Below are 15068 nucleotides of genomic sequence, written 5' to 3'. Positions count from 1 at the left end.
AATTGCCAACTTTGCCTAAAGTCAATTCTGGTCCATTTTTCCCATCTTAGTAATTTATCACACACTTTTTTAGTTTTTATGGTGATATTCTCCATTTTCAGCAAGGTGTTATTTCAGAAAGAACACAGCAAGGGGACATTTGTTTCTGGGGTGAAATACCTATGGCTGCTTCTCAGGGCTGGGGTATCTCAGGTGTTCCTTCTTGTTTCTGTTGTATGGCTGCTTGCAGCACCTGGAATGCTGTTCTTGCTGCCTTGGCTACGGCAGAGGCTTTTGCACGAATGTAGCCACTCCAGCCCCAAGCCTTACATCAGAAATACTGTTTTGGTGTAACTTATCTCTGCGGTCAGCACCAGCACCACCTCCAGAACCTTCTGCTTTCAGTACAATAAAGCTGTCCCCAAACTAAGGCAAAACTATTTGGCTTTTCAGAACAAAGGAGTCAACCAGCTTCTTTAAAACTATCAACAATCATGCAGTCAGAAGCAACCCTGCAGTAACAGATTGATTGGCTAGATCTTAAAAACACCACTACAAAACAAAGGCTAATACTGCCCAAAGGTCCCATATAAGAAAGAAAGTAAAACTGAACCTGCTGCAAAAGGCCAGCTCAAGGAGAACACGGCAGTCAGAACTCAGAGCAAGGCTTACCAGAGCACTCAGCGAGGGCACAAACTCTGCTCTCCATCTGTGAAGCAGGTGCAGGATATTTTGCCCAGCCCTAAGAACTTGCCCATGATAAACAAATTCCCAAGCACACCCAGAACCTATAACAGCTGTTCAGTGAAAACCAGCATTTTTTGCAAAGTGCTTTGCAAGTGTGGTGGTGAAAGGCAGAGAAATTCCTAATGGGAGAGATTCCTGCTGTAAGTACCTCTCAGGAAGAGAGTGGAAAACAAAACCTTCGAACTGCTAATAAATAAAAAAAATAAACCAACAAACTATAACCATTTGAAAGTGTCTTTTTAAAGCTTTAAAAATACTGCTGATGAGCTTAAAATAAAACATCATACTTGCAAGAAAAAAATACAAGATTTAAAAAAATGTTTGTCTAATAGAGAGCCTGCTTCTCTAATTAAGCAATTAAGGCTCAGCAAGGCAGACGTTATCATCACATAAAGGTCATTTTAAATGAGGAGGGGATGAAAAACACTGTTGTTGGAGAGTTTTATGAATGATCCTCTTATGACTGGTGGCTGCTGGTTTGAAACGAGCTGAGAATTACTAGACAGTATGTTTGGATTTTCTTCTGCTTAAAGTCAGACCTGGGAACGTTGGGGTCTGCTCCTTGTGCTGGCAGAGCTCCCGCTGGAGTCTGCAACACTGATTCCTTGATTCTCCTCCCCGTGCAAACCACAATGAACTTACACTGCGTTAAACCCGGGGAAGTGGTTCTGGATTTACACCCGCGGAAATGACAAGGGAATGAGTGCAGATCCCTCCTCCATGAGTGCTGGAAAGTGCACATCAGCACCACAGGACTTGCCCCCTCTTCTAGAGCTCCCCCTGCTTTCACCAGTGCTGCACTGCCGTGGGCCAGTCTCATGCTGGTCTGGATCTGCTGTTTTACGCCTGGGACGGCGAGATGGCTGAGCTCCCTTCTGCACGACCCTGGCTCCCGCTGCTCTGCGCACCAGCAGCAGTCCTGGCCATTGCCCGGGAGAAGCCTGGCAGCACGCTGAGGCTGGACAAACTCAAGGCAGCAGTGTGCCTGCCACCTGGCCCCGTGTGGTGTCAGTAATGTGGCAGTGGGGGCTTGCCTGGCTCTGCCATTTCACACAGCTTCGGTGAGGCCAGGACCTCCCCAATCACAGGCTACAGGTCAGTGAATCCCCTGGAGCTACAGGCACAGGGTCAGCATCAGCACACCCTGGCTTAACCCCCTCACTCTGCGTTGGACTGTCTCTAGCTCAGAGCTTTTCTTTCTTTTTAGGTGTGAAAGGGGCTGAGCATAATCTCGATCACCTCTGGGAGAGCCTCGAGCCGTCCTGATGTCACCTGGTTTCTGCCTCCTTAGAGCAGAATGCAGCAAGACAAATGGATCAGCCATCCGCCTCGTAGCTACAGTTCATCAAAACTGAGCATTTGCTCTAAGACGCAGCATAAACATCGCTCTTCTATAGGCACATCGAACAGAAGGGAACCACAGGCAGAGGCCGGGGGATCTGAACAGGTTTAAATAGATGTGATGTGATAATTAATGTCCATTGAGGGATCTGAGGGGAAGAAGAGGGATGAAACATAAAAACAATTTCCACCTTTATTTTAAGTTCTTTTGACAGATGGGAATATTTTCTGTTATGCTACTTGTGGTTTGGGTAATGAGATTAGGCCTTGCATAGCAGGAAGCAGAATTAACTTTGTTTACTTAAAGTGACACCGTCAGCGTGGAAAATCACATTTCCATCTGAAATGCAGTGCCTACTATCATTACAAATAACCCTTGAGATCATGATAACTAAAGGAGATTAGAGGTGAAAAAACATGTTTCTCCCTCTCTTTTTTTTTTCGTATACACTTTGTTCACACTGTGCAGTTGAGAGCATTCCCTGTAGCCAGATTCTCCACTCAGCATCTCCCTGCAACTGGGCTTCACTGTGCCCCTGCACCCAAAATGCAGCAGATGTAGGCAGGGAGCAAAAGGCTGGGGATGAGAGGGGGAAAGGAGATGAAAACCCAGCTGGCTCTGGCTGATCTCAGGCATCCTGAAAAAATATCTCCCTAAAGGCAAATGGTGTGGCAGAAGAAAAAGCCAAGCACTCAGCAGCATTTTAATATGCATTTAACATCAGGTATATACAGGACTGGGTGTTCTTATAGCAACTAAGACTTGAATTTTTAGAAGCTGACTGATTTAAAAAGTCCCTTAACATTGACCCTTAAGTGTACTTCCACTGAAGTGGCTATAAAAAGGCTGGGAGTTTTCGGTTGCTGCAACACACACAGGCAACAGGATGAATCTTTAGGAAGGGAAGACAAGGAGGAGAGGGAAAGGCTTTACAACGGGGTAAATTTCTTAAATTACCAGTTTATGCACTGGAATGCTCATGTGTTAAATGACCAGACCTGCATATACATGAGGGAAAATTGAAAGGGGAAAAGGCGTTCTGCCTCCTCACTGCTGTACCTACAAAAAAATCCCCGCAATTATAGTGGCAATAAGGGTTTGCATGGAAGAGTGCTTGTGATGAAACCTCGCAGAGACTGAGTGCATTTGTGATGCTTACCCCTCCTCTGCCAGCCAAAGCCAAGCACAGTGACTTGTCCACGTGGTATTTTATGTACTCGTGACCCCTGCTAATGATTATAAATCGAGGAAATGCCTGATATCTACCACAGTCATTACTGCTTCACGTCAAAAAGAGTGACAGGTAAAGCACAAAATCTGGACCCAGCACAAAGATGGATCCAAAATATATAAATAACCAATTAAGAGAAAAGATTAATAAAAATATTGTAACAGATCCCAATCTGCTGTTGAGTACCAATTGCCAGTAATAATCTCTATGGTAACTGAACTCTCTTTGGCCTCTCTCTGTATTCAACTAGTGTTTTATGTTTTTTTTTCCCCTTCCCCTATTTTCATGGAAAGTTTTCAAAACTGGTTTAAATATTATGATATTTTCCTCTTCAAGTGCTAACTGGGGAAAGTATTCATTTTGGCTGTGTCAGTCTCTTAAGCAGATTTTCCCTTCCTTACATGAAGAGACTTTAGAGGTGACTTTTGTGAGGGTACTTACTAGATGTTCTGTTCAAACACAAAATAGATGAGTGAGGTTTTTCAAAATCAAAAAGGTTAAAATATTGCCCAGTTAAGAAGAAGAAAAAAAATATACTAAATAAAGATGTTGCTTTCATAAACTACTTATTTACCTGGGGAAACTTAACCTTTTTTTAACTTTTTACTGTTATTACCCGGCTGCACATGTCTCTTCCGGCCAGCTGCTCTCTTGTAAGCTCAGCAACTTGTTCTGGACTGTGGTTTTATACATGGGTGTTCCCTTTTCCAGCCTGCTCTTGCACATGCTTTGACTACTGGATCCAAAAGAAGGTACTACCTTGGGAAACAGCATCGCACAGTAAATATTTGTTGTGTTACATCAACAGACAAAAAGAAAAATTCTAAAGGAGAAAATGCAGAATTATGTGAAAGCTGTCTTCCTATGAGTACGTATAACACCCAGGGTGTTTTGCTAAACTTTTCATTACTATAATTCAAGTAATTAGATAACATACCTTTTACAGTATAAGTATCGCACCTTTAGACTTTTAATTCTGGCTTTTTCTCCTGTAACTGTTTTGGCAAAAGATCCCAAACAAGAAAGCTTGGCATTGGATGCAATCTGTGAGTGAAGAGAAGTTCTTCTCCTCTAATAGCCTTGTTTACTGGCAAGGTATGAGAGTTTTCTGACTGCTCCCCAGCTGATGGGTTTACTCATCTAACTCAGGTCTAGAAGAGACCCATCTGCCAAACCATTTGTTGATTTGTAATTAGTGTCACCCCAGGGAATTTGTACTGATGAAAAGCACAGAATCACCCTTACTTGGCTGTAAAGAAGGACACAGGGGCTGGATAGCTAAGTTTTGGGAAAGAGCATGTTTTGAGCAGAGAGTTAACTTTCAGGCTTAGGAGAAGTTGGATGCGTCAGAAGGGAATCTATAAAATTTGTCAAGCTCTGAGAGGGTTTGCTTATGGCCAGACCTGGAAAATAGAAAGATGTTGAGAGCAGGTTGATCCCTTATTGTAGGGTATATCTCTCTGGGGTTTTGGGAATCTACTCAGTTACAGCTGAAATATAGCTACTCAGTTATTTCTACTCCATTAAAATAGTTATTCCTTTCAGGGTTCATAGTCAAGGAGATTTTTAAGAAGGTGGATCTGTAGACTTTCTTTAAAAACCCTATTAGAATTTACTCTTCTAAAACATTTTTGCTTTGTCTTATGGACTTCTTTGGTTTAGAGCACTCAGCCAGGGTGTACGGGACTCAAACCTACATTTTCCAACCTCTGGTCTTTGGAAGTTTCACAAAAACAAATCTCAAACCGAGAGAGAAGAAACGGGCATGGGCGTGAGCATGGACACAACTGCTGCCTAGTGAGGGCTGCTTACCTGGGGGAGGTAGACCCTGAGGTTTTACTCCCAAGGACTCTGAATGCGTTTTGCCTCGTGGCTTTAGTTCAAATAAAACAGTCCTTGGAGCATGGACTGGTATTTACTCTTTCCAGCCAAGTGTTGTAACCACTAGGCTAAAAAGTTATGCTTATATTTCTGTTCCCTCTCCCCAGCCCAATAAATCTTGAAGTCCTTTGAAAAACTTCAGAAAGGGCAACGTGAGAAGTTCTCCCTCTTCACCTTTAAAGCCCAAGTCTCTTTCAAGAGACAGAGAACAACATTTAGGTGTTGAAGGATCATGTAGATTCCCTATTGACGGTTCATGTTCAGAGGTACTATATAAATTAGTCTCATATTCTGCAACCCTTGCTCCTTTATACAACAGCCCAAACCAAGACCTTGGATCTGAAATTGTGGAGTGTTTTGAAAATATGGAGCTGGATTCAGATCCAGATCTGAATTTCCTAGTGGTTGCCTGTCTTTCATCTGTTTGTATTTGGATGTCTGCTAGGATATAAGCAGCAGTTCTGTAGTGTCACACATGAATAAAGTGGATAATTATAAAATTAAAAGATATAACATGCTTCTAGGGGAGATAAGACTACAATTAAAGAGTATAAACAAAACTGAGTTTGATGTGCAGACTGATATATTTATTCATTAAATATAATAACATAAACAAGACTATTAACTGTCATATTTTAATGATACTGTACCCTGCAAAACATACTCAGGAAAAAGTCCTATTGACTTCAATAGCAATGCCACATAAATTTAAATCATGTCTGCAGTAAAACATTATGTCATCATTCTTATTCATGATTATTTGTTGTACGTATCCCAAAATGTTAAACAAAATACCTGTAACTCGCTGAACTGGGTCTGAGCTCAAATACTTTAACTGCAAATCTAAAGAAACCCATTGGGGAATGCAGAAACCTGTTCCACAGATAACCGAAATACAGTATTCCCAAGAGGGGAAAACGGCCCAGGCAAGGCTGCTGTCTATCCCATCTCTCTCTAGAAAACACTGGACATATTTTTGCTCAGGAAATGGCAAAATTTGGGCAAATGCCACTTCATATTAGCAGTGTTAAGATCAGATTCTGACCTTTTTTTAAGATTGTTAACAGTCAGCAACAGTGGAAGCCTTAAAGCAAAAATTTCTATCTGGAAAGTATGCATTAACTAGCTTGGGGTAAGTAAAAAGCCAGTCTGGAAGGGAAAAAGGGTTTCAAGAATTCTCCCTTGTTGTACACAGCATCTGTGCCAAGAAGATATAAAACGGCACAATTTTGAGTCATAACAATTTATCCACCCTTTGCACAGCCCCTTTGCTCATACAGGGCACCAGGCAGGGGAGAAGCAGCTCGTGCAAGATCTCTTGTGTGAACAGCACAGAGGCAATCGTAAAAGGGGACTCACCCCAAATTTGTGAACTGCGCTGAACTGTGAATTATTATGTCAAATGTTTCATTGTAAAATTCCTCATTAAATTCTTTGGCGCTCACCACACGCTCAGCGTAACTTGAAGTGCTGAGAAAACGAACGCTTACTGTGCCATGACAAAGGCCAATGGTTGCCTCTTTACTGAGCTTGATACATATGGTGAAAACATATTGACTAATTACTTGCCATTTTCAAAAACTGAAAACACTCCAAAGTCAGGCCTAAGATAATAGAACAAGATACAGTAAGAAGAATAAAGACTGGGAGAATAGAGAGGAAGAATGGCATAACTCTGTTACTGCTAATCCCTTATTCAACATTTGCTTTGATATATGCATACTGAGGAACAACACAGCATCTCACCATTTCAAACTGCTTAATGAAAATTGATAAATTAACGCACCTCATTAATACTTCTGTTCAAAGTAGAGACTGACTGAAGTAGGAAAGAGAAAATTGAGATCCAGACTTCTCCCAGATAGTAGCGTGATAGGCCAATAATTCGGGTCTGGGTTCAGATCTGCAGTTTTGCACCTTGTTCTGGTGTTTGGCAAGTGCCCCAAAAGCTGGGCCCTGGTGATGAAGCACTTTAAGGAAGATATATTAAAGGAGTCAAAGTCAATGTGGAAAATGAGACACCAAGACACACGTCTCTCTCTAGTTTTCCAAGTGCCACCCCTGATACAAATAGACCCTTACAGGAGCCTAGCCTGAGCTGTCGTACAAGAGTCCCTTGTACACAGCCTTCACAGTGAACCTTTTTAGTGCCATCGGATTTCCAACACCTCTCCTCCAAGTCATGACAAATTGGTCCACTCATCTGATTAGGAATCTTCCCTAAGTAGTGGGATGAACATTTGACAAGTTAATTTCAAGGTAGCTCATGGAGTAGAAGCAATGTAGTGCTACACAACTCTGAAAAAAAAAAATGTTGCTGGATAAATTCTGCCAGTAATGGATGTGTAACAGAAAATATATTTAAAATTCAAGCTCTTTGTATTAGAAGACAAGCTCTTTGCTTTAGAAGTAGAAATCATAAGGACTCGCTAAAGCTAGGGTTAACAGGAATACAATTACTGCTATTAGAGTTTTATGATTATGGAACTCGTGCTGATATATCCACGATTTAGAAATAATAGGAAATGCAGTGGATGACTTTTAAAAAATCAAGACAATTTAAAAAAATCAATAATTATTCCTTTTTATTTTTCCTTTAAATCACACAATAATAGAAATCAGAGACCTGAATAGGACGCCTAAAGTTAATGGCATTATTAACTTGAGAAAAAAGAAAGAGTGATCAAAAGTTTGACCCATTTACCAAAAAGTTCATAGTTTGTAGAAGCTTGCTATTCTACTATTTTTAAAATTCAAGACAAATTTTAAGCCATGTTTGGATGTTAGATGTGGTCATAAATAGAGACTAAGGGTCTATGTATGTTTTCTATTGTTTATTTCTAATGTTTTCTATTATATGACAAAAAGATACTACTTTAGAAACACGTCAATAATACGGTGTCTTTCATAAAAGTTTTAGAAGTTTTATTTTCCAGCTCATAACCTAAAAATAAAACACTTTAAGTGATTGACTTTTCTTTAAGGCAACTCTTGAGCCTTATTTGATAGCACTACTGGTAAAGTCCTGTTACAACTACTGAAAGAATTCTGGTGTTTTGAATGGGACTAGGCATTATCCATATCACTTTCTATTATTAAATATTTCATTATATTACTGTTCTACTGTAAAAATCTGGGTAGATCATCACAATTTTGCCTGTGTTGCATAAACACGAAAGTGTTTAAAAGGACGGCTGTTCTCCAGGGGGTGGAAAGGGCCTTGTTTCTTCTGCTTTTTAAAAAGAGTTTGAAAACTTTCAAGTCCCATAAGTGTGAAAGATGTTTCTCCTGCTCTGGTGGAGTTCCACCTCAACTTTTGCCAAAAGCCTGGGTAAACAATTCGATTTCAAGTAGAAGCAAAGTCAAAAATACTATTATTTATTTTTGTCCAGCTCATTCCCAGGGCAATGGAGCCTTCCCTGGGCAGCTGATGAGCCGAGCCCTCACTTCCTGGGTGCTGCTCTGGCAAAGCCTGTGAGGCAGGCGTGCACTTGGTCTATCGTGGCGTGATAACCAGGTTCTTTTAACGGCTTTATGCCTTCAGTCACTTTTTGTTCTTTCCAATGAGGATTTTTTTTTGTTTCCCTGGAAGTTTACCAGCAGCATGTACCATGAGTGGAGCCCTGACTAGGCAGCGCCCTGCAGGAGGGGATAATGGAGTCGGGCAAACACGTGGGAAGTTCCTTTACAAACTCCATTCCCTCCTAGAGCAGCCGTGCTCTTCTTCAGCTTTTTGTTTCATCTCTAGGTACAGCCTTGCTGGCTCGTATGCCAAACTGCTACACGAAGCCAGCTCAAGGACTGCTTGCCATGTCTGAGCGCGGCGCCATACAAGGGGCTGGGAATGCCTGAGATTGTTTCCTTTCCTGCCTTTCATATCGCTGAACTGAAACCATCACTCGTGTCAAAAGCAAGGACTGCAGATGAAAGGCCAGTGCATTAAGACAGCACATAATTGTCAGTCTCTGAGTTTCTGACATTAGCCGATTTACTTAAAGGCAGCAGCGGAATGTTTTTTTTGTGTCATGGGTGTCCCCCCCCTCCCGAGTGACAACACACAGGAGATAGTCTGGATAAAAATTAAAAAAAAATAATGACTCAAAATTTTTGCTAATTAAAAGTAATGTGTTTTCCCATTTTTTGGCAATTTGATAACACAAAACACTTACTTGGGGGCCACAGGGGGAAACAAACTGAGACGGATAAAAAATGTTTTGTGTTCATCCAAGCAAGACTATGTTAATGCACATTATCCCATTAATGCACATCAACATCGGGAATAAGCGCGCCAATGCAAGCAAGAAGCATACACTTATCATCATTTGATAACATGTTTAATGACAGATTGACGGTTGATTTGCAAATGTGAACTGGCATCAATGTTGCTAACTTCAGCTTCTGCCGCCTCCTCTGCTATGCCAGCATATTTATGTGCATAATTTGATTTCGCAGCCACACTGTTAGTACATTTTTAATATTAACTATGCAAGAACAGACAGCCGAACTTAAGTTGCACTGATGGTTTGAGTTCATTAGATTGAAAAAGATGGGCAATGATGACAAAGATGGAGATGGCAGCGCAACATCAAAGAGGCAACACTTAACAAACACACTCCATTTTGAACAAACCGAACTAACACATTTCATGTTGTCGGCTGCAGCAGAGCCCTTATGTACAACAGTAAGGAAAAAAATATGCTTCTGCCCTGGGCATACTGACAGCAACTCTGCAAGAAGCTTAGCCGGCTCCTGGACACACAATTGTAAGATATTTCACTCATCTATTGCAGGTAAAGGGGTTGATTCTGGTCTGATCTCCAAGTGACAACTACATAATTCAGCGGACTTGCAGTGGAGTTACTCCTGATTTACATCAGTTCAAGGGAGAGTGCCTGTCTGTTCCTACCCTCCTTCCCTAGTTTGATTTTCACAGCTGTGATTCTTTATGACGAATAATAAAAAGATTTTGCTGAGAGCTCAGCTCTTGCATGCATGATGCACAGAGCAGAACTGCAAGTTCAGAAGCCCTGGGGCCTCGTGCCGCAAGGTATGGGATGTCCTTCCCGTGTCCCCAGAGCCAAGGAGCCCAGCACCGCGCGGGACTGCACTCCTGGTGACTTCCTCTTCTTTGGTGATTCTGGGCAATGCGATTCCGCTCTGAAGGGAACATGTACCAATGAGCTGGGAGGAGAATATTTCATCCTCTGCTCACATTAATGTCTAGGCATATACTGCATCTAGTATTAATTTGCTTGTTGTGCTGCAATATATAATGAATTTGAGGCAGTAGCTTTATGGTGCAAGTTGTAATTTTAAATTTTATGATACAAACTGACCATCTGCAGGAATCTGACCATATAACCTAAGCTATTCTGTGTAGACTATAATGTTAGCACCTCTGAATCACGGTGAAACTATGATTTAGACATGCAATTAGATAGACCTGGTCCTCAACAATTTTCAGCTGTCTGAATTACTGCTGAACAGCCTAATAAATATATAGCACATAGCCTCTGTTCTGCAAAGCTTTTAAGAATGTTCTTAAGTTTGCCTCTAATCAGCAAAGCACCTATTACAATTACTGTTACTAGAGACTGGTCCTGGACCAGAAACCCATCGTGCTTGGCACTGCACAAACAGAACAAAACCCTGCTGCTTGGGGACCACTGTGTCTGAGCCCACTGCGTAGGGATGGAGTGCTGGAGTGAGGCCAGGGTTTACTAGGAAGCTGTGAGGGACATAAAGGATCAGCTACTGAACTTAATCCTGGAAACATTGCACCCACTTGCCAGATTGGGACACTGAGTAAGGGAGCAGAAAAGGGCCTTGCATCAATCCACAGGTCGCCTTCACTGGACAGCACCAGGATTCCTGGTACCTCTGGCCTGGTGGCAGCTCCTGAGCAAATGTCTCCTGCCAGGGTGCTGACCTGGCCTAACTGTAAAAACTGGTTTCTTTATTGTCTATTATGAAAGAAACCTAAAGCTTTAATTCCAGTAAAATATCTTTGTGGAGGTCTGTGCTCTTCTTAAAGAGAGACCTGCAATGCAGAGAGAAGTAATCCTAAGTCCCCGGCTAGATTTTTTTCAGGTAGTTTTTGTTAAGCAGCCCCAGGGGCTGGTGCTATACAGGTGAAGGTGTATGACCCCCAAAACGAGGAATATCTGAACAGACAGGCAGCAATAAACATCCTGGGAGACTCCTTGCATCTCAGGCTGAAACGTATAGTTAGCTTTTTTAAAATTTAAGCTATTGATGCATTAGGGTTCAAAACCAACAGCAGACACAAGACCACACTGTGCAAGGTGCTATACTGAGTTCAAGATGGCCTCTCTCTTAGAAAGGAATCAAATAATTTCCAGTGACACAGGGGAACAGGTAGATTTTGCTTACCACAATGACGACACAAGAGATCTTGGAAGCTTTCTCAAAAGTGAAGGAACTAAAAAAAAGAAAAAAAAAAAAAAGAAGAAGGGCCAGCAGAGACAAGTGTCAGAATGAGACCACGTTCAGCTTATTTTGTTGTCTTTCGAGATAACATGGTATCATCAGTGGGCTATTCAGAAAGGCAAGGAGCAATGGGGTTTCTTGCCCTGCGAGCTGAGCAGCAGAGAAGGAGCTGGTCAGCCCGTACTCAGCAGCCTCGGTAAGTGCTCTGTTAACAGCCTTGTGCTGCCTCCTCCTTACCTGGGCTTTAACTACAATTAGGAATAAAAACATATCCCAGGGAGAGGGAATTGTGGTCACTCTCACTCATGCCTGCTGACGGAGGATGGTGATAGCAAAAGAGACAAGTGCTATTCCCAGGCTACGAAAAGGCTCTCCACTACCCCAACCCTGGCACAGCACAACTGCAGCATGCCAGGTGGCATTGCAGGGGTGTATGAAATAGCTTCCAGTTCCACATTTGCCCTCCAGATTGTCTGAGCTCCTACGGTGACCACGCGCTTCCAACGCTGGTTGTGGAGAGCTCCAGAGAATGAGAGTCCAGAACATCACATGGTTGGAAGAACCATTAGTTTTCTCAAGTCACAATTATCTCTGCTGCTGCGTTTGTGTCCTCTTTCCTGTCTTGTTTCAAGTAAGTTACACTTCTCCTATTCTTGTTACTGAGTAGATGCAGATGCCACTTGGTTCTGTGTGATTTATAACCAGCAGCTAATGTTCAGTTATAATTCCCCATTTTAGACATGAAAAATAGCCTGTAATGCTCAACACAAGGGCCTCTCAACAATGATATATAATTTAAAAATTAACATGAGGACATAGGAGACATGGGATTTTGAACTAGGGACTCTCTCATTCAAAGGTTAAATCTCTACAAGGTGAGCTAAAGGAATTAGTTGAGTTATTAAGTAAATGCCTCTGTTATATTTTCCCAGTACATTAGCTGTTGCAGCTTTTTCCAGTTCAGCTGTGTTCAGCCCCAGCATGTTCAAAGTGCAAATGCTTGTGGCACTGTATTCACACATTTGCTTTTTTTCAATGTCAAACAAACCGGAGCTTTTCAGAGCCAAAGGTCAAAGTGGCGGGCCCTTAAGAAAACCTCCTGGGAAATTATGTGATTGTTCTTATGCCTTTATTGTATATAAAATCAGGCTTCATACATGGCTTGCCCTTTCCAAGCATCTTAAAACTATAAATGAGTCATTCTTGCAACACCTAAGTTATATAAGTGGTCTTCTTAATTTACTGGAATATCTTGCATAACTAATCAGTTCCAGGATCAAACTCTGAAGCCTCTGAAGCCTCTGAACTGTAAAAAGCTCCTTTAGAAACAGAGACGTTAAATCCCAACCTCACACGATGAGTCAAAGGCAGAACAAGGGACAGAACCTGCATCACCAGACTTGCCCTGCTAAATGCAAGCCACAAACCCCTCTTTCGGCAAAGCTCAGCAATTTAGAAACCATGCAGGGAGAACCGGGAGTATGGAAAAGGAAAAGAGCTTGGCTATGGAGAGGTTTGGAGGAGGCATTCCTTTCTCGTCTGTTGTCTGTTCGCAATAAGATGTAGCTCATATCCTACGTGTCTCCTGCTGCACTCTGGTTAATGCTGTCTCACTCCAGCACCAAGTATTACATTTATGGTTACAAATTCATTGACATTTGACATTTGCATCAGCTTTTACCTGATCAACAGGAGCTTTGGCTGCCAAAGGGAAGATTTTAACAGCCATGGGAATGCCAAAAAGGTCATTAAATCATATCGGAAAAACAATGTGTTCATAGTGTTCATACATTTAGTCTTGCCAGTAAATCTTCTAGTTGATGCTTGGACCACCTACCGATGATACTCAAAGAGAAGGAGAAACAGGGAGAATTGAAGAGATGAATTAAATTAAAACCAAATGACATGAAGCTTGGCACAGTGGGATCTTTAATTTTCTACTCTATGAATCCAGAATAAGCAAAAAACCAAAACAAAGCACAGTGGCTTGACTTTATCTAAGTTAATTCCCTCCATATAGGCAGGGCTTAACTAAATAATCCTGAGTAATGTGTGCACCCCACATCATTGCATGCAATTTGTATGTGGGAGGTGCAGGATTCAGAAAGCATATGGCACATGGAAAACAAATGACAGGGTGTGCTTTTACACTCATTTTGTCTGTACTTATCACTCTTGCTGATATTTTTTTCCAGACATGAAATATGAGTGTAGGAACTTTCACCCTAATCTCTCTGGAAAAATACTGAGAGTTATTTTTTTGTGCATTTGTGATTTATAGAAGAAGGCCACTACATAACTCCCGGGAGCACAGACAATGTTTTAAAAAAACACTGATCAAATAAACAGAATTGCCTCCCCCCATCGTTTTCCCCCTGGATGACAAACCTGGGTCTTGCACCATAAAAAAACCAAGGCCAACAGATTAGGGCTCCATAGGATTATGGAGGGAAGTGAATTACTGAACTGGAAGCCCACCCACAGCCTATCTGTCTGTGTATGTCTAGTGTAGGGTGAGCTTCACTGAAGTCTGATCCACACACAGCCGAGCGAGCATGAAGGAAGTATTAAGTTAGCCCTTCTCCAGTGGAAGAGTGGTGTGTTCACCTCACATGAACGTAGGCAGAAACAGGCCACAGCGTTGTCACGTCCCAGAGGGACTCTTCTTCTGTGATGTCCCTTGGGATGTAGATCAAGAGGTGGGTAAAAGGCAAAGTCTTTTTAATGGTCCTGTAAAGAAGGTTGGTAGCCATGAGGACGGAGTCCCAACAGTGATCAGTGCCAACAGCTTGTCTTGCTCCCCAGCAACACAGTTGGTGCAGTGTAGCCACTGTTGTGCTTGGAGCACCCAACGCACATGTGGCTATGGGGAGACTGTACAGATACCACATGAAGAGCGGCAGAAGGCAGAGACAGGGACTGGACAGAAAGGTTCTTCTAAACCTTGGCTTGCAATAAGAGAGAAGTGGAGAGGTGCAGTTGTGTGATGGAGATATCTACTGGCAGCTGTGCACTACACCGGGATATCTGTTACATGTGTTGAGACAGATAATTTCAGGCAATTTGTGTGGCTCATGGTATAAACTTGGGGGTTTTCAGAAACAGGGAGTGTTTGTGAGTCTTCATTTTCACATTTGAGATTTCAACAAGAGAGTTCTCCAAGAGGAGAGGGGAAAAACGCTTTGTGTGCACACAGAGTGCTTTGGAGGTTTAGAAGAGCTGAAAGCAAACCCAGAAAGGATCAAATTAGTATTATCCATGTGCAACAGAACAAGCAGCTTTGCCTCCTGTGAATTATTGGTCCATGCTTGTGTAAGCTCTGCGGTAAGACTGCAAGTCCTGCTCTGCATACAGTTGAGAGAGAAATCTTTTGATGGTGGCATTTTTATTGCATCATGGGAAACTCCAAGGGAATCTCAAACAGAATGGACTAAAGTG

The sequence above is a fragment of the Leptosomus discolor genome, chromosome 17, assembly GCF_034619465.1.
Source record: "Leptosomus discolor isolate bLepDis1 chromosome 17, bLepDis1.hap2, whole genome shotgun sequence".
NCBI lineage: Eukaryota > Metazoa > Chordata > Aves > Leptosomiformes > Leptosomidae > Leptosomus > Leptosomus discolor.
Note: the sequence above shows the minus strand (reverse complement) of the source record.